The sequence below is a fragment of the Nylanderia fulva genome, unplaced genomic scaffold (genome assembly GCF_048542155.1).
Source record: "Nylanderia fulva isolate GAGA-0341 unplaced genomic scaffold, ASM4854215v1 Scaffold1, whole genome shotgun sequence".
NCBI classification, from domain to species: Eukaryota; Metazoa; Arthropoda; class Insecta; order Hymenoptera; family Formicidae; genus Nylanderia; species Nylanderia fulva.
Genome location: NW_028189192.1, coordinates 6337268 through 6355251, shown reverse-complemented (window position 1 = coordinate 6355251; position 17984 = coordinate 6337268). Strand labels below are relative to the sequence as shown.

The 17984-nt window shown below is 33.2% G+C and overlaps 1 protein-coding gene across 1 annotated transcript in view; it reads right to left on the bottom strand.

Annotated features, from left to right (window-relative positions):
- Positions 1 to 17984, bottom strand: part of trol (terribly reduced optic lobes) — a 141359-nt gene that overhangs the window by 117454 nt on the left and 5921 nt on the right.

Genomic DNA, 17984 nt, shown 5'->3' with positions numbered 1-17984 from the left:
CATTTTGAAAATGTTATTTTCGAAACATTTATAACTCGGTTGAATTTTCAAATTTGAAATCTATTTTCTTGTGAACAATTATTGTACCGTAATATTTCCTAACGTTAACTCAGTATATTTCTGTAGATGAGTATGAATTATATCCCTTCTATTAAGTGTTTCATTCAATTACAAAGATAACGAAGAAAGATAATTGGACATTTACGTCTGATGTCTTTACTGATTTGATTATATTGCAAAGTAGTGAGTGTGCGCGAAGAAGTCAAGCCGATTCTGTGCACCCAAAGTACATTGACCGTTGCCGTTACCTAAGCAGGAGCTCGGCGCATATATCACACCACACGCGGCGCAAAAGCAGAAAACGGCGCTGACAAAGCTATATGAGATAAAGAGAATTCTAGGTGTATTACGCTGTTAACCTTCGGCGACGCGAAGAGAAGTAGAAATCATGTTTTCACAGCTCTCAGATGGCGTACGGCGATAAAGAATAGGGTACATTGTAAATAATTGCAGCGGCGAGACACTCTATTTACCGTAATTCTCGCTAATAATTCAATAGCGCACTCAGCAGAATGATTGAATAGTGAAGGAAGCTCGACGCGCTGTCTGAGACCAAATGTGTGATTAAGAAGCTACATAGAATGTTTGGGCGTACAAATTGCAAGTATGATTTTAGGAAATTACGATTGCAGGGTCACAAATTAGAAATTTAAATCTGCGTAATCTAAAAATCTAGGAAAAAACTTGAAAAAAATTCATCTTCTTTTTTATTTTTAGATTTTTTCGCGCCACTGCAATTACACAAAATAAGTAAAAATTATTCTACAAATACTATTTTAACAAAATCCTGTTCCTGTCACATATACACACACGTATATCCATATATATGAAATAAAATAACATAATGAGATAGAAATAAGTAGAGAAACACACCCAAAAGAGAAAGCGCTTTAATTTATATTTCCTATTATGTAAATTTTCCCTTTTAAAATCACGATTTATTTTGAAGAGATAATTAATGAGAGACTAATGCAGATATAGCCTAAGACACGACGGTGATATTCGGTGACTACAAGATGCGAAAACTAGGAAACGAGTGCGTCCGTGACGCCCTTCTATACTTGGAACGAATTATGCGAGACCACTGCATTAAGTCACGCGTGGTCTCCTGGGGGCATTCTCGCACACGTACATACATACGTGTATAAATATCTACCTACAAACATTCATTCGTGCGAGATACTTTGAATATGCAAGATGCGTTAAATGTTTCGACAAGCATAGTCAGCATTGCGTCTGATTAACTTCCATCGTACTGCTGTGCATGCATGCGCATCTCTAATGATCGCCATCATGATTCGTGTCATTTAAATCGACTTTTCTCGAGGACAGACTCTTTAAAGGCGCCGTCTCCCTTTCAAATACTTCCATAAAGTTTTCTGATTCCAACAATAAAATGTGATTTGCAGATCTATATTCTTATACAGTATTCTTAATAAAATAATAATACAATACCTAATTATAAAATTTGAGCAAATATTTTGGGACATTGATACAAACGTATCATGGATAATTGTTGTTACGACTATCTGGTTAATCACTGCGGTCGAGTATTGTGCAACGTCATTTTAGATTCTGTCGGTGATTCACGCGATTCAGATACGTCGCGCCTTATCGAAGCACGCGCAAACACCGGAGAGAGAATATAAAGAAGTTACAAATAGAGGAAGAGCCGTTTACACGCTGTCGGTTATGTTAATCCACGTATCTATTCATAGATCTGACAGTAATAGGTCTCGTGACACAAAAAAAACGGCGCTAAATGATCATATTGTCGTCAGACAGCATTCTGTGCTATAAAATGCCAGGTTGAGATTATTAATATATATGAGATATAAGATATCTATTACAAAAAAAATAAAAAAAAATTATTATTAGTTTATAAAATAAGAATTATTAATTAAAGTATTATATCATTATATATTATTATAATTATTAATTATTAATCATTTTTCTTATTTTTTATGTTATTATAGCATGTTTATTATTTATTAATATATAAAAAATGAAACTAATAGAAAGTAGCACATTCTAATTTTGTATATTGAGTTTCTCAGAATTAATAATCTCGGATGACGCATATAAAGTGGCGCTATTACGATATGAGATAATAAGACTGATCTTTATACAGCGATAACTTTACACTCAATCAAATCATTATTAATGATTTATTGACTATTACATCAACCATATGATATAGAAGAATATTGAAAATAATCACGTCTCGTGACTTCGATATTTTTATGCCTAATATATTAAGATAAATGTATTATCGATTTAAATAAATTATATTTTTTAAATGTTATATTTACAATTTAAATAAATGTGCGGCAATATTTACTTAACAATAAGATTAATATTATAATAATTTTTGAAATAAACATCTGCAAATACAAAAAGCCTTTTTTTGCAGATAACAATTAATATGCTTAATTACGAGCATCATTAATTATTTGCAAATATTAATTGTCGTTATTATCGAACAATACAAATCTAAACGTCAATCAATGGTATATTTTTCACAGTCGTCATACGATGCAGTGGCTGCACGTGTCGCAAGCTATTGTATAAATTAACCGGAGAAAAAGTGAAGTATGTGAATACTCGTACAATAAACCGGTTCGTATTTGCAAATTTATTCACCGCAGTACTACCGCATCGGATCGAACGCGATCGCGAATAAATCACTATAATTTCATAAATAAACGATCGAAGCAGTTCATGAGAATACGCAACATGATGTCACCGCCTACATTTGGATCGGCGTCGGACGTATATTATGTCACACGCGTATGTGTACAATGGAATAAATAATATGTGATACGCGCACGCATATGCACTTCCAACTTTGTCGCTGAGATATAACGAATCGTTTCGCGATTGCAGAATTGCATTTTACTAGATTGTATTTTGCGTCGGTGTCACGACGATTTGTGATCAAATACTTGAAATTTTTATTTTTTATTTCGAATACTACACAATCCTCAGGCGAGATGACATTATTTGATTACCGTATTGCCTTAATAACCGATCTAGACGACAATGATTAATGAATCTCTTCTTACAATATAAATAGCAATGAATAAAGTTAAATAGCAAGAACTATCGTGTTCCTTTTTCATTTCTTAACAAGCAATTTTTGATCAGGTTTTAAATTTACAATAAGATTACCGAAAATAACTGTAGCTATAGATGAAGCTGTATGACGAGAATGTGTGACTGCTACAATTTTCACACATTATCCTGACATTCTTTCTCTTTCAAATCTAAAAAAAGTGCAGACGAATACGAAGATGAGATTACACGGTTATAAGTCCGTCTGACGTTTCTCGTTAAGGTTCCCTCATGATAATTGCCGCGAACGTATATTCGCTTTTCATTGCCCGTAGTCTTGTCGGACAAAATTAACGGCAATTAACGCATTTCTTTGCTACATTTCGCGCTCCTCCATCGGCATTCCATCGTATTCCGCTAATCGCGTATTCGTTAGCAGATTTAATTCGAATATAGTTGACAAAAGAATCGGCACTTGTCACGAGTTTCAAATCTCACTGAGTGAGCAAAATACGTATTAGATAAAATTGTGTCAAAAAGAAAAGAAATCGACAAATAAAAATTTCTTGCTATATTCACATATATTCATCGATATATCGAATATAATTTTGCACAATTAATATTTTAGATTTGTTTATACATGTCACAGAACAACACACGCGTATATTTAAGGATAATTTCATGGGTAAATTAATGTTATTCACGAGTATTTTAGCATGACTGAATAAGGTATGCGTCAGTGTATTGATGAGAAGTAATCATACTCATTAATATTTAAACGTACATGTAACTCCCAAGTGCAGGTTTTAATTTTGCTTGATGATCGCATGTATTCCGCTTGCTCCATATGCAGCGCGACTAAACCGTTAACATTTTACGAGATAACTGTGCAAATCATCGATATGACATTGTCATCATTGCGTAAGCACCGCGTTCGTCCACTACTAAATATGTAAATTACGCCTTGCACAAGATGCCGGCGGCTGCCGGAGTCTTTTCCGGCGACTAGTTTTCAGAGATACGCCAACTCCATCGCTCGTAACGTGACATAGGTAGTCTTTTTGTGCCAGCTTGGGTGTTCGGTTTGCTGATGTTTGCACGCTCTTAGTGGACTTGGCAGGTAATTTCTGCAATCGCACGGCTCTCGCGTATTCTCGATTATATTTCCCTTCGTCGCGGTATACCGTTTGTGTGCCATTTTAATTTAACAATCGTAGAAAATTATTGGCATGGCCTACAACTAATATGTACTAAGAACGCGTAATCGTTCAACAAAATAATGTGCAACATTAACGAAGTATTATTGCGAGCATAATCTTGTTCACACTACATAAATGAAAAAATGCTGCGTTCCCGAAAAAATTGAAAAATTTTAATCGCGAAAAGAATGCGAATTTTTTAATTATTATCTTTTATTATTTCAATTTTTCGAAGCTAATTAGAGAATATTAAAAGTGTCTCGGAATTGTAATCTCTATTCATCGGTCAGTTCAGGCGTTAAACTTTAGCTTGACTTTTACAGATTACTTATTTAGCATTGACGGAAATTCATAGTTAACCTTGATCTGTATATCTGATGTATTATTACGTAGACAATTTAATAACGAGTAATGAAATAGAATTAGCAGCCAGAGTGCAACTTGATGGAAAACGCACGGATATCCTTACGTGTGTATATAAACGCGTGCCCGTGGCGAATACGTGCATACACGCAGGCTCCCAACAGTACGACATGCTTGCATGCTTCATCGAGCCTCAAAGGCTGGCGCACGGATTTATGGCAGCAGATAAAGCAGAATTTATTGACACCGTACTTTTTTCACAATCGACCCATTCTGCATCCACGTAACCGCGTACACGCCTCGGTCTTGAGAAATGTTCGCCGGGATTCGATTTGTCTCGGAGCGATCGCAAATTTAAACATTCTTTCTTTCTGAATGATAATATTAATATGAAAATTGTGTTATTCATTGCAAGATAAAAATTTCACTAATATATCAATCATTTCGTTTAATGGACGCGAAAATAGGACACAATGTCTTACTGTGTGAAGTAATATCGCGCTGATAAGGCTGCGAGAACATGATATCTACGCACATTGTAATTATAAAAATAATCGTTACGGATTATGAAAGCGTATTTATGACGCATTAAATATATTATATAGAGGCAGCAAGAAAAAGAGAAGAGAGGGGTTGGATCAATATATGCAAAAATTTTGAAATAGCTTTTGTCATTTGGGGGGATGAAGGAAAGGGAAGAGTCTACATTTTCATTATTTGTTAAAAATTTACAATTGTTGGAGTTTTGCAATCTATGCAGATTACACTGGAATTATGCAGAAATGCATATGTTATTATTATAAAAAGTAACAAAACATTTGTTTAAGTTTTTAGACGTAAATGAAAAAATTTGGCAACAATTTATCAATTAATACAAAAAATCATGCAAACATTAAACTCTTGACTCTGCTGAAGGCAATGAATGAATGGGTTACTGATTAGAATCAGAGAAGGCTCATTGCACTCAACTCAAGAGACTGGAGAAGACTGCAGTTAACTCATGAATTGTCAGAGTGTATGTTCTGTGCGGGTGTTAAGCGCGAATTCTCATTTTCACTGTAGCATTGCATTACAACAAAAATCATAATATCAAATGATATAATGCAAAACAAGATATGCATACACAGTATGTGATAAGAATAAAAATAGACAATTAAACAAAAATTTATCTCGATAATGTATCGCTTATTGCTTCAATATCGTTTACATATTTTCTAGAATTTTTTAACCGAATTATGTCAATTTATTCGCGTTAATTTAAAGATTTGTCAATTATCAGTGAATGTTAACATCGTTCCCGGAATCATTGCAGCCTCCCTTTTGCGAGAAACGATCTCGGATGAGATCCTTCATCGACGTATCAACGGCAATAAAGATGCGTCTGGTTTCTTCAACGAATAGCAATAAGCAAGTTCGATTTGTTTGATAGTCGATGACGTGCTGCGTGTGATACGAACAAACTACATTTTATATACTTGTGTTGAAACCACTTACAAGATTTTATAAAATTTTTCTATAATGTATATGTAATTATTAATTTCAATTTCATTTTTGCGTAGTTATACATATTTTAAATCAGATAAAACAATCTATGTGTGCTTGAATAATCGAGCATAAAGAATATCGTTTAATAATTCCACTTCGTGCTTGAACATTATTTTTGTTATATTATACATATATTTTTATCGTAACCACATTTTTATATATAATACTTTTTTGCTCTTGTTCAACTTATTTAATTTAGAGAGCAATTTTTTCGAATCTTTGCATGCGATTCTCATATAATCGCAACCCAACTACGAATCTAATTGCGATGCATGACGTAAGACTTTCTAAAAATGCGATTTATAGGCTGACGAGGAAAAAAAACGGCAGTTCGACTGCCAGTTTCGAAGGAGAGTAGTCATACGAGCATAAACTTGATCGAGCGATAAATCTTAGACCATTCGGAGAAACGGAACCTATCTACAAGATTTTGTTTGCAGTATGGTCAGAGATTGTTTAAACGAACGAGAAAGATGTTCGTTTGATCCTAATCGTAAAGTGACTCTCCGGTTTTGCATAGCAAGACTTCCGGAATCCAACAAAGTTTCATTTTAACGAATCACGGGGGAATTTTCGCAAATATAAAAACACATAAATTTAATTAATTCAAACGCAATAAGAGTAATACAATAAAAGATATTGAATTTACAAAGTTCGAGACGTTTCAGAATTTATATAATCTTAAACGTTAATTTTACAAATGCAAGAAATAGAATATATACATTAATTAATTAAAGTGCATTAATTTATTTGTAGTTTTAATGCACTAATTTATTTGTAATAACTTTATAATATTCATGCTTTAAATAGAGGAATGAATATTTAGAGAGATTATAGGTGCATGTCGGGAGGAAGGAATACTTAAGGAAGATATCTAAGAATAGTCAAATATAAACGAATCGCGTCAGCTAATAATATGAATTTTTTATTTGATATTTTAATCTCATGGTGGATGGACTTCGCAGACAACGATTATAAGTTCGGAGACGTGCTAATTTTGGCCAAGGTAACCCGACTCTCCGACGAAAGCAGAATAGAGAAAAATTACAGAATATTAAACTGAAATTGTATTTTGTCTGCTTTCGATAAATTCGCTATGCTATAAACTCACTTTTATTAAGAACAGGCAATTACGAATTTATATATATTTATATATATATACATATATGTGTGCGTGTGTGCGTATGTGTGTGTATATATACACATGTATATACGATACATATATTTATTTGAAAAGTTACGATTTAAAACAATTTTAATTATACGAGAACTTGTTCTCTTCTAATAATATTTTAGTGACATTTTCATGTATTTCAAGCAATGTAAAAAACATTGGAAAAAAGTTTCACAAAAGTACAAAAACAGAGTTTTAATAAAATTGAAAACATTCCTTAAATTGATGTATAAAAGAGATTAAAAATTTTAGATTAGCAAATAAAAAATTTGGTACAAAACTAAAGAAATAATCGGTTTCCTTTAATTTCGGTATTTCAAACCATGTAAAAAACATTGAAAAAAGTTTTACAAAAGTACAAAAATAGAGTTTTAATAAAATTAAAAACATTGCTTAAATTGATGTATAAAAGAGATTAAAAATTTTAGATTAACAAATAAAAAATTTGGCACATAACTAAAAAAATGATTGGTTTCCTTTAATTTCGGTCATTGTTTTCAATAATCTCTGCATCTGTTAGATAACTTGAATCTCGTGCGATATTTTATCATAAATTTCTTTCTTCTTTATTGCTTTTTATATCATGCATGCGTTTGTATGCCCAAAATGTACGAGTTCGAACAATGAATGAAAAAAAGCGCGTCGAAGTTTACGTTCATACATATTTTTGCGTTATATTATTCACGCTCTCTATAAATTCAGAATATATCCCCGAGTTTGCAAGGATTTGAGACAGTGCAGCTAGTGTTTGAAAACTTGGCGTTGGGGACATTGTATCTGCAAGAAAATCGCTTCCTCAACAATAAATTCAGCGATAATTGCAATAATCTTGCATACACTTAAACCTAATCTCCGATTTTAAACTTAATTTCGATGCTACATTATATTAACTTTACACTTTAGTTTCTCTGTATTATATGGATTTTATTTCCCAGAAATTATATTATAAAATATTATCACGTTATTTCTCAGAAATTTTATAATGCTATTGCATCCAAATATATCTTTTTCTATGAACTATAGATAATAACTTCAATGGAATGCGTTAACTATCAACTTGGAAGCGTCAATTAAACAATAATCAACTGCGATTGATAGATGTTTTAATGAAATAGCAAATATGTCAAAACAAGACTTAGTGATATTTTTACGCAATAAAATAATACAAAACAAAATAATTATATAAGAAAATCGCTTCCTCAACAATAAATTCAGCGATAATTGCAATAATCTTGCATACACTTAAACCTAATCTCCGATTTTAAACTTAATTTCGATGCTACATTATATTAACTTTACACTTTAGTTTCTCTGTATTATATGGATTTTATTTCCCAGAAATTATATTATAAAATATTATCACGTTATTTCTCAGAAATTTTATAATGCTATTGCATCCAAGTATATCTTTTTCTATGGACTATAAATAATAACTTCAATGAAATGCGTTAACTATCAACTTGGAAGCGTTAATTAAACAATAATCAACTGCGATTGATAGATGTTTTAATGAAATAGCACATATGTCAAAACAAGACTTAATGATATCTTTACGCAATGAAATAATACAAAACAAAATAATTATATATTTCGTGCATTATATATATATTTTTTGGTTTTCTATTTTATTTGTCATGTCATATAAATCTGTTCTGCAGAATTTTTATTTCTAAAATGATACACCTCTTACAATCAGAAAGGTGAATGATCTATATTATATATATATATATATATATATATATATATATATATATATATGACAAAGCTCAGTTAAAATGTATCTAACAGTAGGTACGAGTTTAAATATGTGAGAGTCACAGAGGTTAATAAAAGAGCAAAAATATCGGGTATGTCAAACGAGGGGTATGACGTCGTTTGCGTTTACACCATTAACTCTATTTGCGGACTCTTTCTTTCTTCATTTTCGCGTACCATATTTTTTGATTGACATTAAGTAACTTAAGTAATGTGGTAATTTGACTCTTTCTCTCTTTGCTTTCAATGGTGCTCCGTGAGCAAAACATAAAAATCGCTATAGAATCGCCATAGAATCATGTTTAGGATCAATATTTATTAGTATTAGCATGGATAGCGATTTTTGGCTACATTCCCCATTTCCACGGTGCAATTAATTTCCGAAGTGGAGAATTCCGAAATGGAAAATTATTGCTCGGCCGACAGCAAGAAGGGAATTATTAACACTCTGCATGCTAAACGCGAAGCCGCATATCGAGCCGCGGTCTCGTGCGGCAAGGGAGAAAAGAAAAGGAGAAGACTCGGGCCCCTCGTCCTCTGCCTCGGGCGCATATGCATACGAACAGGCCCACGTATGGGGGCATGTCTGACTCACATACCGGACCGGCACGATGGGACGCGACGCAATGCGGCGACACAACGGTGTTGCCATGAACTCGACTCCGGCTCCGGTTCGTAAGACGACTGGTCTTCGCAAATGCAGGCCCTATGGCACGAACCGAACGAGCGGATCACGTTAGAATCGCGACTTCGCATCAATACGGACGAGGAACACACGTGCACCCGGTTGACACGAGCATGGGTTCAGCTCCTCTTTACTTCCTGCGGTCTCTGGTGAAACGAGAGACCATCTCTCAGGTAGAGACAAGGTGCTCTTTCAATGGACACGCGAGAACCAGTTCTACCCGCCCACGTTTCAGACAAGACAGTCCTGATGAGACCCTTTCTTTTTGCCTCCTTCTTTCTGGGGCCTCGCGGGATAATTCGTGCAACGACACGGGCTGTCTCTTTCTCTATCATCTGTTTGATTCGTATATATCTCCCTGTGTTCAAATAAATTAAGATTGGAATTCATTTATTTTTGCATGCGCGCTACATGTCCTTGGATTTATTAAACTGCGTATATTTTATGCAACATATATAGGTATATAGGTATTTATGCAGTATTATCAATTCATCAACATTTCATCCGTGACTAGTGACTAATGAGTACCGTGTTTGGAATATTAAATAACTCATTTACGCGCGTGATAAGTATCATTCGATTAACTTGTTATCATTATATTTATTTCTAACGTATGACACCAGTGTTGAGTAGCATCTAGATACATTTTGTGTATCTGAGTCTGTATTTGAGATATATTCGAATTGAAGTATCTATATATGTATCTGGATACAAAACATGGTATCTGAATTACTTTTTTCAGATACATTTGCAGATACATTATTTTACGTATTTTTTTTTGAATATCCCAATTCTTTAAATTTTAAAATATAATTTTAAATTATAAAATATAATTTAAAAGTATCTGATATGTATTTGAGATACTTTTAAAGTATCTGAGTATCTGTATCTATATACATTTTAATTTGTGTATCTGTATCTGTATCGAGATACATTTTAAATGTATCTTACCCATCACTGCATATGACTCTAAAAAAATACACCGTTTTTTTACTCTTTGTAATTTTATATTATCTACATATCGAGAAGTTAATTGCAGAATTTATAATATTACAAAGTTTCACAAGAGATATTCGTTTTACAAATCGGTTATTTATCCATAAAAACAAAAATAAGCAGAACCGACAGATGCAAATGTAAAATTTATAAAATAACAAAACTCTATAAAACTCTTAAGGGGGGAACAGGGGATGTATGGAATTAAATCTCTTGTAGAGATTATTCTAATTTTAAATCTTGGCCGCGTCCAAGTAAAAATTTAGTGCCTTGTGCACAGGTTTTAATCCTAACGAAAAAATTTAGTTTCGTTGGGATAACGCACTGTCATCCGCGATGTGGCTCTTATTGCCTGTTTAACACTCTCAATTTATATTTATATCTATAAAACTCTATTTACCATTTAGTTGCTTCCTCGAAATTGAGAAAAAAATTTACACTTCCATAAAAATCACTTTTTTTATTTGTTCTAGAAGATACTTATTCTTTATTCCTTATTTTCCTTTAATATATCATGATTTAGCAATTGAGTTTAATGCTCGCGCCAGACAGTTCGTGTATTCGCGATTCGTTTAAATTCATGACTAATTCTGAATGTAAGTTCAAATTCAATTAATCAGAATTCTTTATACAATTCGCGAATCACGAATATGCGCATATACATAATTTGGCGCTAGTTTAATAAATAATTAATATTCTCTCTCATAGTACGATTTATATTCCTCAACTTTGCATCAGCTTTGAAGCAAGCATTGCATCGCAACGGCTAGGAAAATAGCCAATGCGGTGGCAGTCGGGGGCGGATGGGCTGGTGGATGCGGCGCACAAATACGTTATTTACCAGTGCATGCGTAGAGATGCGGCAAAAGCTCGAGCCGGGATCCTACCTGTCCGGGCGTCGAAGTTACTTTATTCAGGGGATAACGACCGACTTGACCAGACTAGAGTCTGACGCGCGAGAGATGTGTTTCCACTACTTTAATAGCCGCGCTATATATTACTCTACCTCTACTAATTACTAATTAATAATTCTAACTAATAATCAATAACTGAGAAGTCAGCTCTTGTCATTTTAATTTTTAAATTACTAAATTAATTACAAGTTAATTATTTAATAATTCACACACAGAAACATTTTTATTTACTCTTATAATTGTATTTAATTAATTAATTAATATATTTATTTCTCTTGGTTTAATTTTCATATTATTATTGCTATTCCAGTTTATAAAGTTAAAAAAATATTGTCAGAAATATTAATTTTACGCGGATAAAAACGATCTAAATTGATCGAAGCATCATGGCGTATTACCGGGACTTTGAATGTAACTATCCAAAAATAGAAGAGACGCGTGCCGAAAATGGATATTATTTTCTGCGTCATACATTCGATCGCCGCCGCTTAATTTTACGGCCGACCGCGAAAGTCGGCCGGATATATCCGATTAATTTAATGACCAATATCGTAGGAATCGCGCCGTTCGCCCGAGGGAAGACACGGACGTACACATATCGTCGGGAGGGGACTGGTGAAGAAACGAGCTGAAAGCGACTACGAGAATAGGTTCAGCGACGTTAATACTCCGATAAGGATTATATGAAAAATCGATTAGTCGAGCGAACCGGTCGGATAATATTTATGCCGTCCTGCAGCCAAACCGTATTATTTGTTTTGAGGGCGTATACTTGTGTGGCATATACGGCCCATTGTAACGCTTGTAATACGACGCGTACGTAATACACGTGATGACTTTGAGCAACGGTATCCAAATGTTCTGCGCCGGAAATATTTATTTTTATATAATGAGGGAAATGACAATATCTATCCACGACGAAGAAGCTATTATCTTGGTAATCTAATAAACTATTTTTAATTCATTTCAGAAATGTCGGATATATTAAATTTAAACTTCCGGTACGGTTCCCTCTAAATGAATGAATGTTCTATACGCGTAAATTTTAATGAACAATTTATATAATTGTAAATTTAATTTTCTACCTCAAATAATGTAAGATAAAGAAGGAGAGAGAAAAATATAGATCTTACAATTAGATACGTAAGTGAATAAATTGGTTTGAATGTCTTCGCGGAGTACATACATTATCCAAATGTATTGCAGCATAATTTCCTTCTTTTTCTCTCTCTCTCTCTTTATCGATCTGTTTGCGCAGAACGTCATCGATAGCAAAATATACAGTTACAAAGGTGTTACGGTACAGGTTTTTTACCATAACAAATTGAATCAATTACCGCGTATTCAAGGCAACTTCATAGTTGCAAGCATTTTGCTAACAATAAACGATGATTGTCATGTTATATACATATAAAATTTATATACGTTAAATGCATCAATAACTAATTTAATTTAATTATTGCTTAATAACATTAATATATTAAAAGCAAAAGAGAGAGAAACAAAATAGATACAAAATTGAATATGTATGGACAGAAATATCTTGAATAATTAAATCGATTCTAATATCGTTTATTCAGCAGAGGGAAACTATAGTCGAGTTTGAATCTTTAATCTTGCGGCATCTCAAATGTACAGGTGATATACTCTCAACATTCATGATGCAATTTCACGTGTGTTATTTTTGGTCACGATGCAGGTTCATTTTCGAAAGACCGGTCCGAAAAATGGCAAGGAAAGAGGGTTGACTTTTGGGAGCGACTCGACGGAGCGTGGATGAAATGATTTACGGAATCGCTTGCATAAAACTCCATACCCGTACATCCACGATTACGTCACATCCGAGACGCGCCAGAAATAAACGTCGCTGATTTCACCGAGCGCACGAATTTAATAAACGTATTCGACAAAATTGAGTTTGAAAAAATTGACAAATTGTCGTTAATCAAAATAATAAATTTATCGCTTAATTTGCGATAAAACGATGATTAAATAATAGGCATATGCAGTTTTCTTCGTGTATATACATATAATAATTAATCAGAGAATTAATTTCCATATTGATTTAAATATTTTATCTGTTGTAAAATCGCATTATTACTATTTAACATCAGAAGAAAGACTTAAACAACTTACGGTAGTTAATTTCAAACATTAGATCGATAGATTTCTATCGGCTCCAATTAATATCATAAATCATAAAATACTAATCGATACACACTATTTAATTGAATCTGAGTTAATGTATACTAATATACTTATTTAAATCGCTCAAATATGAAAGACCTTTCATATATAATAAGCATGAATTCAAGTTTTGCACAGTCTAACTTAATTTTAGTAATAAATAGATGAAATTATTGAAGACCAAAATTGCAGACGAGATGTCTCAGTTAAAAATTGAATTTAAAAAAATAAAATTTCGAATTTAGCAGTAAATTTTATATTTCTCACGTGGTATAAATCGGGAATTGAATTCTAGGTCAGACTATGATATATATATATATATCGTGATGTATCATTTCTCACAATGTCGTTGATTTTGAGTATATAAAAGCGCCTTAATTGTTCGGTCAATACGGGACAGGCTCCGACTTTAATTAAAGGCACGCACTCTACGCGCATCCTCACGCAGACCGAAGTAGATGTTTATGTGCCTTCTCTCTTATCCATATCTATTTATGGCCGCTCCCGTAGACGCAAGAAAGACGGTGATGGCGAGACTCTTGCCTTCATTATTCCGTCCAAGACACTTAATTGACCGCGATGAATAAGCTCCCGCAACTTCTTTTCAAGAGGGCCGCATATAAATATGAAATATAGGAAGCGCGAAGTTTTATCACGCGCGATACAATCGCGACGATAGGCTATCGAAGATAGCCTTGGGCTACCGCACGATTAACCCATTAACTCACATACGCCGTACAAACAGGTTTGACGATTGCATAGAGTCATTTAATATAATGTACTGTTGGTTACCTCCCCGTTCTATTACATAAATTATTTAGAATCTCTGTTCAGTATCGTTATCATCAAATTTGAGACTTCATTTAAATAGAGAGAGAGAGAGAGTAAAGTAATTGAAATTTTCCGAATAATATGATCTTATTTAATCGAAGATTTTGATATTTCGTTACGGTACTTTAACTTTCATTATTAACTAACTTTGTAATTAAGTACTCCAGTTTCTCTCGAGACAAAATCGATTCATATTCATTAAGAAATTTATGTTTTGTGGACTCTGAATTCAACCAAATTATTAATACATCAATAAGCTATAAATATTAAATTAGTCTAGTTAAAACCACATAACTTTTGAAGCGACCGTTTATAATTGACGCATGATGCCGCGCTGTATTGTATATTTATCTCCTTGCTCATCCATCCGTTATAGATGTGAAATATCGTCCTGTTTGACGAAAGGGAAAGAGAGAGACGGAACGATGTCCGGCGATAATCGCCGGTGGTAGACTGCATAAGTAACGTAAATGTCCTTTCAGCGCGCGGATATACTTATACAAGTGTCCGGTAAATAATCGTTCGTGAGGCCCGACGTAGCAAAAAGTAGATCCCTTCTGGCGATACGACACTTAACGCTTCACTCGTCGCCGGTCCTCAAGTACCCGCCGTTCGAGGACTAGAAGTAGTACTTGCAAACGACTTCTCTCGACAATCTTTCGAGAATTTCAAAAGGCGTCAGCTAGCATGAGGATGCGAATGATAGGAATAGTGCGAGAATATTGCACTGAGCGTTGCAGTCAGTTCGTTAAGAGAGTCGATATTAATGGAGAAATTAGAATGTCTTCAATACATGATGAAGGAAACGCCATTCATCATTCAATTACCGTCGAATATGTATGTCGGGTTTTAAGTATATATACATAAAAAATTAATAAGACGTTTCATTATGAGTAAACATGAATATTATACTGTCTATAGTATATTATATAACAGTTTTCAACTAAATTTCCGCCAAAATAAAACCGCGAGTTTTAATAGGATAAGTATATAGTCACATTACATAGTCACATAACGAATATTCTGTGTAAACGGTAGATCCAGGCGTTTTTAATCTATCTCTGATCAAACCGATCAAATAAATTTTATAAAAAAAGCGATAAATTTTTTCTCAACACGTATTGGAATTCCCTAACGAAAAGAATTTAATATTACCTCGAGCAAGTAGTTTTCCGTATTTATGTTTTTATTACGTTCGATGAAATAAGGTGAAATGTAATAATGATAACAGAAACATTAATTAAACAGATTTCAATGTTAATCTCAGGCGAATGATCGCGTTGTAACACGATACGATTTCGCAATATTATTAAGAGCGTTGAAATGGACCTGCGGCTCGTCTGAAATAATTAATTCGCTCCTGCGAACGCGCATAATGATGTGGAAAAAAGACTAAAGCTACCACGCACACCATTGCGGACTTCGCACGGTTAGGTAAGCGATTTATCGTACATGCCTCTCGGATGAAGGTCCCTCCACGTCCCATCTGCTTGCGTTATAGCTTTCTTGCGATCTTTTTTCTTTCTCTCGCATCTCTCCACATTCCGATTTTTCGACGACCCTGACAATTTACGTAATGTCAGATGATCCTTTTAGCGTCACAAAACGATCGAAGCGAAAAACTTGTCTATAGTCGCATCGCGTGTCGTATCACTTTAATTGATGCACCCAAATTATGTCAAAATTAGAAATTATGATTATGATTGAATACATATGTGAATCATTAGTGCTTAAAACACATGCTAATTATATTGACATAATTATTCACACGTCAACAATTATATTACATTGAGCAAAATAATAATGTAATAAATTAATTAACTGTAAATGTTATGTCTGTGTAACATTTAAAAACCATCAATCGTTTTAATTTTTATTCATTTTCATGAGCAATAAATGATTTTCAAGATGATTGTGTGATAGCTATAATAAATTAGTTTGTTACAGAAACGTTACAGAAGTGCATCACGTGCAAAGTGGCACATATGCAAAAAGATTGCACGAATGATCGTGTTGAATTATCATACCGAGGTTAATTTATGAGTTCCTTTAAATTTGGGTTAATTCGACGCGACAATCAATTTAGTATTCGAAATGCATACACGCTCCTGTGGGAATCATCTGAAATGTCCGTACAACTTTATTAGGGTCAACCCGTCAAATTTACGGGGCTCTTTAATAAGTGGTACTTGTAGTGTTAAAGTTATCATCCGATATATAATTTTCGAGTTATTTAAACCTTTTTAAACTGTCCATTTCATATCGTTTCCATGTACAGGCTCAATTACTTAGAGAAAATTTATGGGTGTCACTCATCGTTTCGCCGTTTACGATGCAAAATAATAATTTAGTCGTTTTCCATATTTATAGCATATTTTTTCTTTCTTTTTGATATTATTACGTAATAAATAAATTGTAATTAATGAATAAAGTTTCTAGAGAATACTTTTCTCCCCGCATTTTCTGACGTTATGTGGAAAAATAATGTTATTAATTTACATTCTTAATTATTTTTTTTAAATCTCACTTTCTATTTTTCCCGAGCGTAATGCCACGTATTTTATTATATTATGCTTTACTATACATATAAGAAAATTACATGTTACACGAGTAAATTATAACCGCTGTAAAACTTATCATTAACGTGTGTGCATTAATGAGCTTATAAATATGAAAGATAGTTCTCTTATATTTTTACGATAAAGATACTAATTTATTAGCAATGATAGAAATGATATAAATTCAAAATTTTCAAAATTGCAAATTTAAAAGAAGATGTATCTAAATCGAATTGTATTTGATTTAAATTGTAATTGTTCTCTATGCATCGTATTTTTGGTACGTGCGAAAATTTGCAGTAATGATATAAATAAATGTTAAATAAATTTAAAATAAACTGATAACTTTTTATCGAAACTATTGTAATAAATCACTTCTTGTAATAATTATTCTATTATATATTTCGTCTGCCGATAGAAATCTTATTAATGCTACACATTTTTACGAGCAGAGTGAGAGACTTGTGGAAGCACTGTAACAGCAAGTTTAAAATTCTTCCTTACCCAATGAAGCCCTGCAAGAGTAAATGATGATCTCCATTTATGTAGGAACCTGAACTTTTCAAATTATGCGTACCATGCGATATTGCGCTGAAATAAGAAGACCCGTATGATTTTCTGTAAATATATTCTGTCAATCTTTGTATAACCGCGTCACGTTGG